This window comes from Micropterus dolomieu, linkage group LG22 (genome assembly GCF_021292245.1).
Source record: "Micropterus dolomieu isolate WLL.071019.BEF.003 ecotype Adirondacks linkage group LG22, ASM2129224v1, whole genome shotgun sequence".
Classification (NCBI taxonomy): Eukaryota; Metazoa; Chordata; class Actinopteri; order Centrarchiformes; family Centrarchidae; genus Micropterus; species Micropterus dolomieu.
In genome coordinates this window covers 18,854,788-18,873,835 of record NC_060171.1, presented here as the reverse complement: position 1 = coordinate 18,873,835, position 19,048 = coordinate 18,854,788, and the positions used below count along the sequence as shown (strand labels likewise).

Genomic DNA, 19,048 nt, shown 5'->3' with positions numbered 1-19,048 from the left:
CCTCTTCTGAAAAAGCCCAAACTTGATCCAGATGTTTTAGCCAACTATAGACCTATATCTAACCTTCCATTTCTCTCTAAGGTCCTTGAGAAAGCAGTTGCTAAACAGCTGTGTGACTTTCTACAGAGCAATAGTTTATTTGAGGATTTTCAGTCAGGATTTAGAGCTCATCATAGCACAGAGACAGCACTGGTGAAAATTACGACAATAACGACCTCCTTATTGCATCAGACAAAGGACTTGTCTCTGTACTGGTTTTACTAGATCTTAGTGCTGTATTCAATACCATTGACCACCAGATCCTATTGCAGAGACTGGAACACTTCATTGGCATTAAAGGAACCACTCTAAGCTGGTTTAAGTCTTAATTATCAGACCGATTTCAGTTTGTACATGGTAACGATGAGTCCTCCATGCACGCCAAAGTTAGTCATGGAGTTCCACAAGGATCTGTCCTCGGACCAATCCTGTTCACTTTATATATGCTTCCTTTAGGCAATATTATCAGGAAATATTCCATAAACTTTCATTGTTATGCAGATGATACTGAGTTATATCTATCGATCAAGCCAGATGAAACTAATCAGTTAGCTAAACTTCAAATGTGCCTTCAGGATGTTAAAACCTGGATGACCTGTAATTTTCTAATGTTAAACTCAGATAAAACTGAAGTTATTGTTCTGGAGCCCAAGCACCTCCTATCTAAAGATATAGTTTCCCTTGATGGCATCGCCCTGGCCTCCAGCACCAACGTGAGGAATCTTGGAGTTATCTTTGATCAGGACATGTCGTTTAAGTCTCACATTGAGCAAATTTCAAGGACCGCCTTTTTTCACCTACATAATATTGCGAAAATCAGGAACATCCTGTCTAAAAATGATGCAGAAAAACTAGTCCATGCATTTGTTACTTCTAGGCTGGATTACTGCAATTCCCAGAATGCAGGGTTACTTGTGGTTCCTAGAGTCTCCAAAAGTAGACTAGGAGCCAGAGCGTTCAGCTATCAAGCTCTTCTCCTGTGGAACCAGGTTCCAGTTTGGGTTCAGGAGGCAGACACCATCTCCACATTTAAGACTAGGCTTAAGACTTTCCTCTTTGATAAAGCTTATAGTTAGGGCTGGCTCAGGTGAGTCCTGAACCATCCCTTAGTTATGCTGCTATAGGCCTAGACTGCCGGAGGATTTCCCATGATGCACTGAGCTCCTCTCTCCTCTACTTTCTCTCCCTCTGTATGCAACCTCATCCCATTATTGCATGTTACTAACACTTCTTCTCTCCTTTCCGGTAGTCTTGTGCTTTCTCGTCCCTCTCCTCTCTCCTCCTATCACTTCCTGCAGGTGTTTCTGGCTCTGGAGCTGTGGAGTCTGGATCTGTGGTTGCAAGTCACCTACTGCCCCCGTGTTCCTGCTCGACACCCTCTGCTACAACTATTGTTACTAGTCCTATTGTTATTATTGTTATTATAATCATTAACATTACGATTATTATCATTAACACTACTATAAATATCTGTACCATTTTTCATTTAGTCTAAAGCAATATCACCTTTACTGTCTGTACCTCTGTGTGTATACTGTGTACTTTTTTTCTGCAGGCCTGTAAGACACTGTTACAGAATAAAAGTAATGAGTACTGCGTTAAGCTAAAGAAGACTAACTTCTCTCACACTTCCTGCTAATGTCAAACTCCAGTTGGATGACACTTTAATGTTTAATTTCCAGGCGGCATTCTGCAGTAAAAGCAGATAAATGTGATAACAGAGAAGCAGTAGATAATGTGTTAATCTGTGTAACAGACATGTCAATTCATCATGTCTTAATTAGTCTTACCTTCATTAGCTTTATCTTAATAACATTCCGCTAAAATTAATGACTCATTTAGCTAATTAGGATGTCTGTGTGTGTGTGTGTAATTCTGTGCCTTGGAGCAACTTCAGCAAATAATCACTTAAGTTAATTTAAAAAGGCTATGTCCTTCAATGACATATACTTTTAAACAGAACAGGAGTCTAACCACAGAGGGTTTCACTGACTCTGTTTTCCTGGAATTTATGTTGGGTGTGTGTGTGTGTGTGTGTGTGTGTGATAGAGAGAGCTCGTGCAGGCATGTCTATGTATCAGTGAATGTGGGCACCATGGGATGCAATGGGGGTGTGATAGGAAAAATGGAGGAACTTGCCCAGATCCCCTGTTCCTCCACGCTGCCTGCACCTAGAGAAAAGGGTAAACCTGATACTTTGTCACAGTTTGCAAACAGATGCATCCAGTGGCGCAGTTCACCTTACGGGTCAGTCCGTGTGAACTAGCAAAGCACCCATCTGCAACAAGAGGGCTTTGGGTAGGTAGAAAGGTGTGGCTGAGAAGAAAAGATGTGAGCACTGAAACAAGACATAGAGAGAGGCTGAGGGAATTTTAAAGAGCATTCAGATTGAAACGGTGAACAAATAATCCTAAAATGAAGGGATTCGGTGAATAGATGGGATAAGCGAAAGAGTAGCTCCGTGAACAGCAGCTCTGAGCAAACTCCAGTTTAGCAAATACAGTAAACAAATACCTTATTGCAAATTGCAAAAGTACATATTTGCACTTAATCAGACTTTTATTGTCAAGATGAAAGGCTGCTGTAAAAGAGAAGTATTATGTTGCTCACAATTTGAGCCAGATCCATTAGTTGGGGAGTGACTTTAAGGAAATCTGAGCCAGTGTGAAGGGGGGTCGTTTTTCCAAGATAACCTTGGAGACAGCAACTGGCAGCAGAGATTTAAACACAGTAAAGATACATTATCACACTGATGTGAGCTACAAGGAGGACTGTGTTTCAACAATAACAAATTACATATCTAAATATATACATGACAAATCTATCAAATCAGTTACAATATCTCACCTGTGTTGTATTACAACTGCAATACAACACAGGACAATTATGTATGATATCTGCACTTCCTGTCGAGCAGATTGACACCAACCAAATAAATCAATACTAACACTGTGTTGTTTTGCAAAGAATCCATGACCAAATAATAGAATCCATATGACTTTTTAAATATAAACATTGCTTACTCCCACCTATGTGTTAAAACAGACTTTTGTTTGATTTTCTTTTTATTCTCTACCATACTTCAGTATCATCTTCACCTACTGTCAGGAATTTCACCACTTTCCTTATCATCGAATCCCCCAGCCAATGTCTCAGCTCTGAATAAGTCCCCACAATGGCACAGCAAAAGCATAATGTTATTGTTTTTCTAATTTTGTAATATAAAATATTGCCAACTGTGATATTTTCGGGAAGACATGTCTGCAATGGCAGTAATTTGTTTATATATAATAGTCCACTGTATTCGTGTTAATGCCCCATTTAAATGCCTGTTATCACATATTTATTTAGGGGGCATCTCTGTTAAAAATGAGCTGTTTGTAGGTTATAGCCTCATGCCACAAACCACAGTAATCAAATGCAGAAATAACTGCATTGCCCAATCATAATTTAAATACATTTGGGTAATTTTCCAATCTCTGGAAATTATTTTTTTTTAAAATACTGCTATGCCAAAGAAAACCTTCATATATTTGGAGTTTAAGATACAGTTTAGCATAGTATAAGAAAACCCTAAAGCTTTATTTGGGAATTCCTCTGTCTACCTCTTTTAGAAACTAACCAGCAGACTGCTGACACAGGACTGATTCTGTCTGGATCCTTAACAAAGAGTCTCTGGTGAGAGAAATATTTAACTGCCAGCAAACATTCAAAAGGAATGCCTGTTTCATAATGAAACCATAACAACCACTCAGGATTTGCTCTTCATGCCAGTGACAGAGTGCGGTGGGAGCAAACTAGTAGCACATTTTGTTTGAGCTATCCTAAGGCTCAATTAGTCCTGCACACTGACCCTAATGCTGTGTGTGAAGAGGGTGTAATGACAGGAAATTGCATAAGTGACTCCATGCTTTCTGCCACCCTACGTGCTACATTTGCATTTGTTTTCATCAGAGGTTTGTCTGCGGTTTCACTTTAAGGTGCAGCACCAGTATACTGATGTTATTCTAAAATGGAGTCGTTGAAAGTGTGCTCTTTATACATCTTACAGCCATTTGACAGTGTAATAATAGGATTTCCAAGCACAACAGAACTTCCCTGACTGAACTAATTTCTCTCAGTTCCTTCCAAGCTTGTAAAAGCAAAAAGCTGTTTTGTCTTGCCACAGTTGTGTTTTTGTACACTTCATATTCAAACATTCAGCTCCTTTCTCTTAGAAACCATTTTTACGGGATCTGGTTGAGCAGTAGCAGAAGAGTTATGCTAGCCCCTCTTAACCTCACCTCCATGTGGTAACAGTCAGCTACACTTAGTAACAGGTATTCCATTGCATTGTGCCCTGAAAAACCAAAAACCATGTGCATGGTTCTGGCTTTGCAACAGCTGACCATGTGATGGCAAAAAGCTAGACTAAAGTCTGGAGACAATGCGTTTTCAGTTCAAGCTGGCCCAAATATAATGCCTCGACAGAGATTCATCACTTTGTGTATCCCAAAAAGCATGCTGCAACTTTGCAGGAGTCTGACATGTCAGGAGTCTGACATGTCCTGTTTTTGTTTAGTTTTTTTCTTTCATTATTACTAATAGTAATGTTGTTGTAATTATGTTAAGGCAGGGAGTGGTCTTGTTGAGTTGTCTGTTCTCCCTCTCTCTCTCCTGAGACAGGGCAGCTGTACACTATCTATCTCTCCCTAATGGTGTGTGCATCTGTGTATGTGGTGTGTGTGTGTGTGTGTCTGTGTGTGTGTTACAGTATTTGGACCAGCATGAGCCACTGTCAGCACCTTTAACTAGTCCCCACAGTGCAGCATGGCAGTAAATAAACTTTCACGCCTTTCAGCCTCTCACTTAAGAGAACATATCCCTGCACATGGCATTTAATTAGACGTAAAAGATCAACAGAAACACACAAAGAGGTGAGGAATAACATCCCGTAGAGGACCGCACAATTAGCACATGATTATGTTGTATTTGTAGCATTCTGCGGTACATTTAATTGCTCTGACTAACTTCCTACAGCGTACATCATCACAATGAGCCGCAACGGCTGATTTTAATAATTTTTTGTCAAAACAATTGTGTCTCACTGATGCAGATATTTAGGATTTTGGGTAACCTATCTCCTGGGGGCTGATGGTTAAGTAAAGATAAACAAGTCATGTTTTTCTTTTTTTTTTATGAATCATCAGGTTACAAAAGCAGGATATCTGATCAAAGATCCTCACTCACTAAAGGTAGGCAAAGTAGGTGGGGCGTGCACTTGCAAGTTTGTGTACATGTGTGTGAAAGTGTGTGTGTGTGTGTGTGTGTGGTCTACATGCTTACCAATTTGCAGTAAGTATGCAGTAATTTGATCATCAGTCATTGCCTGTACCCTCTGCAGTTAATCATGTAATATCTGTTGAAATTTGTTCTAAAAGTTATACTACAAAATTGAAATATGGCTCCCCAGAAACCAGCCAAAACAAATGGTGAAATGCAAAACAAGTGTCACATGGAAGAGATTTCCTCGAGCTTCCCACCTAAATGAAACACAAGAGCTGCGAGTGTTTTCCTCTTCTGAAAATCCTCATCTAACTCCACACCAATATGCTAATCATGAAACTCTACAGACTCCATAAAAGCCTTGAGTTTATTACTGAACATTGAACATTTCATAATTCCACCATCTGGGCTGTCATCATAAATCACACAAGTACACACACAGTGTTGCTCTCATGGTTACAAAACTGATGTGATGTACACACGCAGGTTGTGTTATGAGATCACATGGCATTACAACCCCTCCAGGTTCAGGTTCGGTCTCCATATCTGTTACTCAGCCCAACAACACCAACAAACTGTAAATGAGACTCATTTTATTGCCATGACAAAAGATGCGATCACTGAACTCCTTACCGTGACAGCATGATATCAGCAATGAAGACAATAGACCTCTCCATGGATAACTAACAACAACTGTCCTCTGTCAAACCCATGATAGACATATCAAATCTCCTGTAATAACACTGGAAGAATGCTGCTGAAACAAACAAAAGGGTGTACACTTACAATTATTAATCCAGAGCGATGTTTGTATGGAGTGTGTGTGAGAGTGAGCGCCTTTGGGTGCGTGAGAGAGAGAGAGAGAGAGAGAGAGAGAGAGAGAGAGATTGTGGATGAGTGTGCATTGAGTCTAGCCTTGTAGTAGTGTTGGGCTTTGGAGTAACAGCAGTTGATTTTAAGTGGGCAATAATATCAGTCCTTGCTACATCACTCTACCATCTGCCAACTACTGATCATTAGCATATTTATTTCTCTCTCCCTCTCCCTCTGTCGTTCAAACATAAACACAGTTGTGCTTATGTGTGTGTGTATGTACACACACAGTTCCTTCCTTAGTTACGGGTCTGATGTAAAAAAAAACATGCGTGTGAAACTGTTGATGCGTCTCACGGAATCACCTGGGAGAAGAGCGGTGATGTCAGTCACTCTCAGAGGAGGGCAGGGGCTGGCAATGGGCATGCCCGCCTGCTGCCTGCCTCTGTGGGGAACCTGGGAGTGTAGCACATTTGGCAAAGAGTGAGAGCGAGATAGCGGACAGACAGGTAGGCAGGTATACCGAGTGAATGAAGCATGTAAGTGGTGAATCACAGATGCAAATGTTTCCCAATGGAGAAAAGATGTGCAAGGGATGCAACCATCGTACCACAGAGATCCGGCCAACGAAGCAAGACTCATGTGTGACTCATTGACCGACTGAGTGTGTTTATGTGTGTGTGTTCCAGATGCCACAGACGCATAAAAAGGCTACAGTATGTACTGCCTATGCTTCCCAAATGACAAAGATTTACAACTCTCCAAAGTGCTATACACAGTAGAACAGCCTGCCTGGTAACCATTCAGTAGTCCAGCAGAGCAGCAAATCTTTCCTTTAGAGCAGTCCAACATATGACTTCATATGACCCGTTTTCTGGATGTCCTCATTCAGAAAACACACATACAAACATATCAATTAATATTAATTTGACACATGTCATCACGTTGAATTAATGCAGTTCATTGTCATGGCCATTCATAATCTATTACTGTAAAAAGATGTCCACTGAGCCTAGACCACAATCCACTTAGCTTGAGCTTCCTTAAAAACACACACACACAAATGGAACCACATACAGTCTTGGCATTGCATGTGGTTTTCATCAACACACACTGTCACCACCATGCGGCAATGGAACAGCCACATAGACCTAGCCACAGCACCTAGACCAAGGCCACCTCTGAAGCAATATTTCCCTCCATGCTTTTGTAGATGGGCATGCATCTATATTCAGAATCATAAAAGCAAAACTCGTGGACCACACCATGAGCTGTGCTTTCTTCCCTCACGCATTCCTTTATCCATGCTTGTGTTTGATCTCATATAATCAAGAGGCTCCCTGTCCAGATTCCAGTAAATGCATAAAGCAAATTTGTAAATCTCACTGAAGATGTTCCTGCTGGATTTGATAACATTTAGGGCCCCAAACAGCAGTATACTAAAGCAAACAAAAGGTTCAGGTGTTTTGCTACAGGTAAAAAGCTCAGTTTAATACATCCATTCAAGGCTTATCAGATGCCAAATAACGCAGAGTGGTTTATAAGACAGGATTTTAGAGCTATGGAGAGCAGTTATTTTCTTGTTTGTCTCTACAGTTATGTGCTATGTAAATAGAATTGCTCTGGCCATGTTACAAAATACTGTATATCGTACTTGTGCGTATTTGATGACACTGAGTCAACTTTTTTGGCAGACGACCCTACTTTTTTGAAATGGCCCTCCGTGTCGAACCCCTGGTGTGCCAACAGGGTGGGCTCATTGAAATTAATGAGCAAGCCAGGTTTTTTGATGCCTTGCTAATGTTTTTTCAAACACAGTTTTACTCCTCACAGTACAGTGATGTTCAGCTCACACTACCAAGGTCATACTGAGCGCAGCCAAATGGCAGTGAGACACTTGACAGCATGTCAATATTGTCAACTCAGGACAGGGTTTAGCCAATCAATAGTAAAGACACAAGCTTTCACTGAGCAAAGACACAGAGTCAGATCTGTTTTCATCACTCAACAGCTCGTAATGGAACTGTGGTAATCTGATACAAGAGATGCTTTCTTAACCATAAATTCTTAACATGCATGTCAGCCTTTCACTTAGAAGATTTGAAGTTGAGAGTTCCCATTTCAAATATTGTGCAGTCAGCACTACTTAACTGGCAGCCAGCACAGTGGTTTAAGTCCCAAAAAATACATACAACCACATACACACACAATGCACATGTGTGTGGCTGCTGCTGATACTGTCCAGGAAACTGGGTATTAGGGTCTAAAATAGGCAATTACAGAGACCACAACAACTAATCCAGACTTGGCATACTGTTCTTGAGTAACATTTAAAACAGTAAAAACTTTATTTTTGACAATATTATTTCACCACAGAAATGTTTTCACTGCATGATCAATAGCTCCATTATGTCCCCACAATAAGTGTTTGAAATGACTGATCAAATGGTGACCATTTGCAGAAGTTATTAATTTATTTCAGATTGAATAATGCTACATTTTAATTAAGTGTGTGTATGTGTGTGTAGAGGGGTTTAAAGCTGAATTGGGTGTCTGTCCTGGTCCCTGTCCCAGGCTGTTACTACTCACCAGGGTCGTAAAGTTATCCAGTGTCACCACAGGACTATTGGATGGCTGTCAGCACGCTAAATTAAAAACCACAAGCACGCAGCGTTTAATTTCTGTGTTTTTACCCCTAACAGAGTGGGGCTGCCTGCCGCCATAATGCTGGAAAGTGTGTCTGTATGCGCATGGATGCATGCATGTGCGTGTGAGTTCCTGGTTACCTTTACAAAGCCCATCTGTGGTGAGCATTCTACTGTCTCTTCTGCCTGTCTGCCTGTCATCCTATGGGGAGAGAGACAGACAGACCGGCCTGATCTACTTTAGCATTATATAAAAACAACATGGATAAATAATTTGTCTGTTCTGAAAGTGCTTTTCTTTTTATTATAACAGAATACAGTACCTGATGAATAGTTGAACTGAGGCATGACCTGTTCCATCAGCAAAATCTCATTTAAATCAAATTAGTCCAAATGACGAGACAATTTAGCCTGACCAAAAAGTTGCGTGCCTAGTGAAATAAAAGGAACACAAGAACCAGCAAGAAGACTTAAGAGATAATTATGTGTCTATATAGATTAGCATACTGTTGGTGAACTTGATAAACAACAGTTATTCAAGGCTCCACTGTGATTAGTGGCTTAACAACAGAAGAGCAGTAGACCAAGTCATACTGTTTACAAGCTTGAAATTAAACTTAACAGCCTAAATTGGACACTGTTGAGCAATCAAAGTTATAAGTACAGTTTTTCATTATAAGCCAGTAAAGCCCAACTGAAGAACTCAAATGTTTGGATATTCAGCAGATATGACTGAATGATTGGAGAGTTCTCTTTAATGAAAGAAGTGATGATGTACTGCAGATGGGAACTTTTATGTACTCTGTGGTATCCACATTCATGGACCATAACAAACCTTTCACCAGTAATCAAGCATATTAGCGTTGAGCCATTTCAAATATGTGACATTTCTTTGACCTCCATTTTAAAGAGCACTGCACAATGGAGATGCCGCAGATGCCCTTTAACAACCTGCACCATGGTAATGCATACGTGTAGGGAAAAGCGGATGTGACCAAATAGCTATTAAAAAAGAGAGGGGAAAATTCTGATGACAACACTGCTAACCTTGTCCCAGATTTATACAGAGTGGAAGGGTGTGTATAATCTAAGGTCAACTTCCTTCAACAAAAGGAACCCAGCTCCAAAAGGCTTCCAACAGTTTGTCGTACAATCTGAAATCTTAAGTGTAAAAAGTAATATAAAGGACAATACCACTATTGTATGTATTTACATTATTATGAGTCCATGCTGTGCAGTGCATTAGTTTTAAAATATCCACAAAGTATGGTTTGAGGGATGGTTTGATATTTATTTTATGTCTGTCTAAAAACAGTAGTCAGCTGTTTGGCAGAATTACTCACAATTCATGAAAAAATGCAACCTCTGACTAGCAGCTGGAAGTTTGAACTGCTTCCTTTTTTTGTGGGTGGGGGGTGTCACAAATTAAATAGGTTTGGAACTTCTACCATACATCATCGCAAATAACATCTGTGAAAGCATGTTGTTATTTCTGTTGAGCAGCTCACATTTGTGCCTTTCTTTCTTTCTTGCCGATGAGATAGTGAATTCATTATAACCTACATCATGTGACTTTCTCTCTAAAGCCAAATAAAATTTTATTCCAAGTGACATTATCGAAAAGGTTGCAATTACGGTCTTGTACAGATTTTTTATAATAGCTTGTCTTTTGAATGGTAAAGGTAGGTATTTGATATTTAACAGAAAACGCAGAGTAAGGAGGTGGTTGGGGTAGATGGAGGGCCAAAAACCAGACTTTCAATCAGGAGACTGGGGTTCCTTTGCAGTGTGAAACAAAAAGTCAAAATTATATGTTTTTATGTTTTATTTATTTATTTTTTTTAAGTATTTTTTTTAAATTAACTGACGCAGGTTATGTAAATTGTAACATTACTGTGTTACGTTAAAATAACTTAGTTAGTTTAACCCAAACTATGATCTTTTCTTTACCCTAACCAAGTTATTTTGTTGCCTAAACCTAACCAAGTACTTCTGGTGCTTAAACCTGACCAAATTAAAACGTTTCACAGCGTTAACAATGTGCCATTTCAAAATGGCGATGTTTCGCAATGTTGACGTTTTACTTTGGAGGTCTAACTGGACGTTGCATATTTATTGTTACTAGCTTGACCACAGAGCCCTAAACGTTGAAAAACCATGCTAAAGGGGTACCCAGGCCGTTCAACAGCCAAGTGTTCATATGTGGTGAGTCGGGGTGAAAAGTGAGAATGTGTTGGCTTACACATTCTCACTTCGTGTGGATATCGTCATTGAAACTTCAACGGCTATTTATCTTTTCATGGCATATCATTCGGTCTCTCACATGGCTGTATTTTGGGTATCGGTGTTAGATATACAGTTTACACCACTATATACTAAAATATATATTGAAATGTTTTGGGGTGGATTTATCCTTTAAGTTGACCTACAGTAGCAAGCTGGATGGGAATTCAATCAAACCTGATAAGGATTTCAGCTTTTTTTCCCAACAGCTTGAGCCAGTGAGACCTCTTGTGTGCAAAATGTAGACAATGACAGGCAGATCATTATCTGACACAGTAAATCCCTGACGAATTTTTGTATAAAGTATTTCCTCGAAGAATGTCTACACAGACATCAGTGCATATCAGATGGTCAACATGCTGACAGAAAGGCGAATGGGGTATGTAAACCCAGGTCATCCTGTTTAAATGGAAACCAGTTCCAAAAAGGCTGGCTTCAAACAAAACTCCACTGCAGTCTGAGATCAGTCTGTATATAATAATTTTATTTTTTTTTCTGTATTTCTAACAGTATTTCTCAGCCATCTTCATCTACTTATAATGTATTTCACCTAATGATAAAAGTTTCAAAAATGTTCCCAGACATACTACAAAAAGATAACCTACCCGGGCTTGTTGCAGCTGTTGGGTCTATCGAAGCATGAGAACAAAAGTTATAACTGTGGAAAGAAAGCATGTTTATTCTGGTGGATTTCCGACTCTGTGATTGTCAAATGTCAACAGTCAGTCTGTCACAAGAAAAATTAATTAAAAGGATTCATTTTCTTGTGACATTCACTTGTAATAACAATTGTTTTCTCCTTGAGACTTTTGTTTACTAGAAATATCTTAAGACCATTTAAGACCATTAAGATGTTTTTGCTTTACTCTGAACCTTTCCTTGAATGTGACCCAGCAAGGGTGAGGTTAGTAATTTTTGCATTTTTCTCAACAACCTGAATCAGTGAGAAATTCAATTCAATTCAATTCAAATTAGCTTTAATGGCATGAATGTGTAACAACAACATTGCCAAAGCATCAGAAATGCTGATTGCACACTGTAGACTATGACATCTAGATTGTTATCTAACATGGTAAATCCCAGACGAATTCCTGTATAGATTCTATCCTCCCACAAAGTCTGCACAGGCATATCAAAGGTCTGGTCAAGCTTCAATATATCAAATAGCCAGCATGGAGAGAAGGTACGTCCTGTAGTTGACTAAAATGAGTGGAACCATCTGTAGGGCATTAGAGCTTTAGCATGCAGGGCTTGTCTTCGGCTGCATGAAAATACACACTGGTCTCTCTAATCTGACCTGCCCAGTCTTACTATTTATTATTTCTACTTTGTGACGGAAATGTTTGGTAACTGGACCTGCACTGGATTGAGGACTGCATGGACTGTAGGTGACTGTGAAGATGAGGAGCTTTAGATGGGTGTGTCCAGGAGCACTGCTAGCAATTATGGACCCCTTGAAAACACACATTCAGACCGTAAACAGTGTTGCTTCAGGTACCGGTGACCGGTGAGACATGAAATATGATCCGGGAAATCCAGTTTGAGAGACTGATCCATGGGTTTGAAGGCGTATTGGCAAAACACTTCACAGCAATTTACAGTACAACCCTAGAAAGATTGGTAGAGATTGGTACCAAGGAAATCGTAACATGTCGTACTGCATTTTTCAAATAGCAGGAGGTGTAATATTTAGTTAAGGTGATATGGGTGTCAATATACCATTTTAAATTAAATATTGTCCTGCTGCAGAGATGTCCTGGCCAACACATCATATACAGAGAAAACATTATTATTTGGTACAGATCCCTGCAAAAATCACACCAATTAATTGTTGTTAAATGTTTTTAAATAAAAATTAGAATAATAATGTAAAAATTATCATTCCCCCTAGTATCGCAAATCATATGGCAACTGTGATATCAGTCAAATAAATGCAATAAGGAGAGGAGAGGAGACAGCATAAGAGCAGCAGAGAAGAGTAGGAAAACATTTTTGAAAGCTGAATAAGCAACATCATCAAGTTTGTCATCAAGAAAATAATCAGTAGATCTCCTCAATCTTTGTGATTTTAAGTAACTTTAGTGAAAGACTGTTTATTAGCTCTCATGGTGAATAAAATAAACAAGAATTATTTTATTAAATAATTTGTGAATGTAATTTTGTGTGATGATAGGTGATGTGTGACATATGTGATGCCGAATGAGTAAATGTGATTGATTAGGTGAATGTCTGTGACACATAATGCGCAAAGCAGCTGGACGACAAAGTGTGAGAGAGAGTCTTTGATTTGTCACAGTGCTACTGAGGCCATATCCACACTACACCGATCAAATTTGACAGACCTTTTTTTTTAATTCCATCCGTATTACCCTTCCATCAACATCCACATAAGCTGGCAATTTAACTGTAACGCTTTTCAGAAACACTCTCAAAAACAGTGGTATCTCACCATTCCCACCCTAGAGTTTTTCTCAACCTTCATCACAAGGGTTGTTGGGGTAGCAGCTGTTAGTGACACTGCAGACTGGTGTCTGCATGTGTGTGTTTGTCAGTTTCTACATCTCAGGGATATGGAAAGTGTGTGAGTGGAAAGTGGAAAGTATTCAGTCACTGATGAGTCATGTGATGAGTGACCAGCATAAAAAAGGAAGAACAGGAGAAGAACATCTCTCTCTCTCTCTCTCTCTCTCTCTCTCTCTCTCTCTCTCTCTCTCTCTCTCTCTCTCTCTCTCTCTCTCTCTCTCTCCATTTTTTAATATTACACCACCAGTCTCTTTTCTCTGCATTTTGTCACAGGTGGCTATAAGTTGGTTTGTGCGACAAAGTGTTGATTTACACACACAGCAGGAGCTCCACATGGTGACCAGGACCAACCAACAAAGAGCAATAAAAACAACACATTGTGAGTTAACTACGTAGAGAAAGCGAGAGGAAGAGAAGGGCAAGGGCATGAATTCAATAAAGACTGAAAGTTAAATAGCTTTAACATTTTCATAGGACTTGGAGGGTGACTGGCACTCAGTGGGAATCTTAGGGCACACAAACACACATGCTCACCCATATTGGCTGTTCATACATTGGGTAATAGTAATGACATTGGCCAAACTGTTGCAGTAAAGGTGTTGTATTGCAGTATGAGCATTTACCATCATTATGAATAAAGTACTGAAAGCGCAAGCACTGAAACTGGAGAATCCTGGCGTCACCTCTTCCTTCATTTTTCTTGACACAAAAAGCAAGTATGGAGCTTTAGCAGTATTACTATCACTTGAGCCATGGCTGTATATCATTATTGCTGTTATTTATACCTGACCCTGTTAAATGTTTATTAATGGTAAAAGCAGTATGCGCTTGCATAAAACAAACATACACACACACACACACACACACACACACACACTCACAGACTCCTTGCAGGTCATCTGTCTGGCCTCAGCACCTGGTCAGTGAGAGGAAATGAGTAGTCAGACTTCTCAGGACAATGGCCACAGTGTCCATCCAGCTCTGACCTCTCACACACTCACAGCTGTTATGCAGAAAACACTCAGAGCCATGGGAGGCCTCAACCAACTGCACACTGCACTGGTCTCTGTGACATGGTCCATGCATCCTGTTGCTGTCAGCGTCCTCTTCTTCTCTCTCTCTCTCTCTTACAAGTTAGCACAATGAAAGACCTAGGAAAAACTAATCCCAAGGATCCATCTTTGTCTACTACAGCAGATTTTGCTTCATGAAAATAGAGAAATAGCCTGAAACCTGGTGCCACGATCTCCGCATGTCATAACAAGCGAGTGATTGCACACAGGTACGCATCCACAGAACCTTTAGTATGTGCGTGGAGTCCGCCTATAGCCCAATGAGAATCAAAAATGGACTGTACAGGTGAAAGAACAAGAGAAGGAGAAAAAGTTAAGCTGAGACGGAGCTCTTTAAAAAGAAATAATCCCTGTATGAAAGTGCCGCTAAATGCAAGCAAGGGACACGGTCAAGCACCAATGATGAATTGGAAATGGATATTTCTTCTACCTGAAGTTGTTCGTTATTATTCCAGAAAAAAAGCCCAGGAACATTATAAACAGTGTGAGAATGGTGTTAAATCAGCAGAGAAGAAGATGATGGGGTATCTATTCACCTGTCTGTCTGTCTGTCTGTCTGTCAGTCTGTCTGTTCACCTGTCTGTCTGTAGCTGCTGGTATCTCCAAGTACTCCAGAGAGCTTCACTGGCAGAGTGTCAGGGGTATGCATACAGTCTCACCCAGGCATGGCCTAGCGGATTGTGAACAGCAGCTATGATAATGTGTAACGGTTCTCCGGAGGTTGTACTACAGCACGGTCCTGACTCGAAACAGCAACCTTGGGTACGGGAGGAGGACGCGCTATCGACGAGGCTAAAAGCCAAGGGCCCTAGCATTGGTCAACAGTGCATCTCTTAAGGTGTTGTAGAGTGTGGTTTATTCACTGCACAGCCATCTGGCTTCCGTTACAAATGCACAACACTACACTTAAATTAAGGATGGCATAATTATGGGTATTTTTTAGTTAAACCATTGACGCTTGAATTTTTTTACAATAAAAGTTTTTTTTAAATTATTTGTGTTTTAAGTGAAGATTGTTAATTTGTCTATTGAACATAGAAAAGATATCAATTCAGGTATGATGCAAACATCATACCTTAGCGACAACAGGCATAAACGAGAAACCAGGGCTTGCAAAAGGTTCCTAGTTACATATCGAATATGCACCAACAGGCATTGGAGGAATTCATGTGGATTCTTGGCTTGCCGTCTGAAAGGAAGAGGTGTGATGCGAATTTGCGACAATCGGCGTCAAGTGGTTAAAAAAGGTTATACCTTAATTAAATCACAGATTAAATGCAACACCCACTGAGCACATAATGTTACTCAAATCAAATGCACCCATGTTGTTGCATGGCAAACTGGTACATGCTGGGTTTGGCTAAATGCTAAGGGTGGATCTTCTAGCACGGATTTCAACATTGCTGAGGAACTTCAGTGAGGCCTTTCTGCTGTTTCTGACCATTTCTGTCACTGTGTGTGGATCCTCTTTCAGCGCAAAATGTTTAAAAAGTTGAACCAAGACCAGTTGGGGACTTCATAGTGCACAAGACTCAGAATGACATTCAGACAGGTAAGTACAACCACTGTGTTGCTAAGCAACATAGCAGTGTGTGCACCGCTTCGTGTTGTGTAAAAAACTGTGCAACTGTCTTTGCTTTAATGTGTGTCTTTGTGGCCACAGTTGCTTTGGAGTTTATATTGGTCATGCAGCTCTGTGTTTAATTCTGCTGTTAAAGTATTTCATCTCTTTTCTGTTTTTTTTCAGTGATGCAATAAATATGAAAGATGTATAATTATAATTTCAAGCTTTGACAACAAATCAATTGCACTTCCATTGAATATTTGGTTAGAAAAGACAATATTTTCCCAATTTAACGTGACTTCCTGTATAAAACATGTCTATGTCCGCCCTTCTATCCGAATACAGATAGACAGATAATTTTGCTGGTTGAACGGATACAGACAATGGTGTCTTTTTACAACTCTAATGGTTGGTTTGAAAAAATATCATAAAAAAATATAATAATAAATTCTAGTATGACTGCCCTCAGCAGGTCGTAATATCAAAACAACCCTTCCCAAGTTAATTCAGCATTTTAAAACCCTAGTAAATGGCATCAGCACTTAATCATGCTATGCAGAACAGCAAAAGACATGTGTGTGGAAATAATGTTGAAAATAAAGACCTGCACACTCTTTTCAACAGACGTTCACTCAGAGCTCTGTGGAAATGTATGAAAATGTATACTTGTAGCCTTGATTATGTTAGTGCACTTGACCAGCTGTTGAACCTGACATTTGAATTTTTGAACAAGACATTTGACAGAAGCAATTTTTGTGTGTAGTAATAAAACCAAATTAAATGTTACTGGCATAAACAGTAAATAGATTCCCAGCCTGAATTATCATCCCAATCCTGTCCTGCATACAAGAGAAGCAAATTTTTAGCAAAAAAATTGTTTTTTGTTGTTGTTTTTTTACATTTGGAGTCAGTGTAGAGGAAATGTTATATGTGTGCATATATAAATACGCATTGAGGCAACAATTATGGCAGAGAGTGAACTTATATGTTACGCTAATAGCTATCACACTAGACTGCTTTGTGCTTTTTATTTTCTCTTAAACCGCAAACTGTACTGCTCTGCCAAACCACTAACTAAAAACAAGGGGTGTAAGAAATGTGAAAATGTAAAAAGGAAAGAAAAGCATAACCAAGGGGGTGGGTGTGAAAACAGGTCATGAAAGCTGTAGAATGTGTTTGCGTACAGCCCATTCACCTCCAGAGCAGGGCGGGGGTGAACAGGCTCTATATATAACTGCAGCAAGGCTTTGGTGTGGCTGCTCATCTCCCTGCCCTATAACTGACTCCAACTCTATTGAATACAGAGGTACTAAAGTATAACCACAGCTTCCTGTAAGCCTTCATTAAAGCTTTGCTCTCTTTTTAGACTCATTCAAAAATCACTTCATCCCTGTAATATCCTTTTTTGCCCCCATCAGAAAGTATGTTTGTATAAAACAATTGTAAAGATATTACATTGCCTATATGTTCTGCTCTGCTTGTTCCAGTACTTCATTAAATGTCCATCATATTAAGTGAAATATTAGTCCAGACACTATATTTTATAGTTGCACAAGTATGTGAAATGGAAAATTCTTGTCCTTTGTGTCATTTCACACATTTAGCAAAATCTTTGAAACATTACAGTTGTAATGTACAGTTCATCTTCATGCAACAAGTTTATCATGATGGACCAATGTAAAAATAGAAAAAAATAGATAGGTTCTCTTCTGGCATGGCTGATTAGCATTCATAGTGGGCAGGTAGAAGCAGATTTTGAACCTTGTAGGGCGAACCACAAGCTCAGCTTACCTGACTGGCAGCGAAGCTGAGACACTTCTTCAATCTGCTGCCTAGTCTGTGATTAATGGGAGTAAATATGACCCTGAACTTGATGGTGGACCTTTGGACACTGGAGGCTACATACAGAAACCAGTAAAAACACACACAGACACACACACTCACACAGAAATAAATAGCTCATGTGTGAGTTATGTTTCTGTGTTTGCGCTTGTTTAAATTACTTTAGACTATATTGTTGTAAAATTACTAGTCACATATTCAGTTTAGGTATAATAAACTGAATATGTATAGTCTGCTTATCATAAATGCACATTACTATATAGGGATGTTGTGTGGATAAATGTCAGGTTTTTAGCTCCAGTAGTCAGACATATCCTGTTGAACAGCACATTCATCAACAGGAGTCAGACTGGCTGCACAGCTCTGGGTCACCTTACACCATGTCTCACACCCCAATCCCTGTCCTTCTCTGCCTTTTTACCCTTGTCAACTTCTTTATTCCCCATCTTGTATCAATGCATCATCCCTCCCTCCTTTCACCCTGCTAACTCTCTCCCTATCCTTCTGTTTTTTCTCTCTCTCTGTACTCCTTCCCCCAGGCGCCATCACTCTTTCCCTTCCTCCCTCCCACAGGCTGGGCAGTAAAACAGGAGCGGGCTCATGGGAAGCCATTAACCACCAGGAAGGCGGCATTAGAGCTCTGCTGCAGAGCAAACGACTGCAGACTCTTTTATACAACCACTGAACCAAGTATGGTAGACCAGCATTGTGCAACAAATGAGACTTCTGGCCCTGCAGCTATAAGCTGTGAACAGTGATCAGCAATGTGTCAAGTACATTTTTATGTGTCTAACATACGGATGACAGTAGAGACTTATACCATTATGAATTTATTTGATGTGTCTCAGTTTTGGCTACCTTGTTGAACTAGAATACACACAATACAGAACACTATTTGGTTTATATTGTTGTTAATATTTTGTACTATAGTAGACAAATTAACTTTTAACTAATGCACTTGAATTTTCTTTTTTATAGAACGAGTAGCCTATGTCTTGTGA

At 39.7% G+C, this 19,048-nt stretch overlaps 2 long non-coding RNA genes across 2 annotated transcripts; one reads left to right on the top strand and one right to left on the bottom strand.

Moving 5' to 3' along the window:
• Positions 1–5,675: 5,675 nt before the first annotated feature.
• On the bottom strand, positions 5,676–6,320 carry LOC123962306. Its single transcript, XR_006822900.1, has 3 exons — positions 6,091–6,320; positions 5,938–6,004; positions 5,676–5,850 (listed from the first exon to the last, which is right to left on the bottom strand). It is a non-coding gene; the product is annotated as an uncharacterized LOC123962306 (long non-coding RNA).
• Positions 6,321–6,494: 174 nt separating this feature from the next.
• On the top strand, positions 6,495–9,035 carry LOC123962417. Its single transcript, XR_006822933.1, has 2 exons — positions 6,495–6,626; positions 8,820–9,035. It is a non-coding gene; the product is annotated as an uncharacterized LOC123962417 (long non-coding RNA).
• Positions 9,036–19,048: the final 10,013 nt, after the last annotated feature.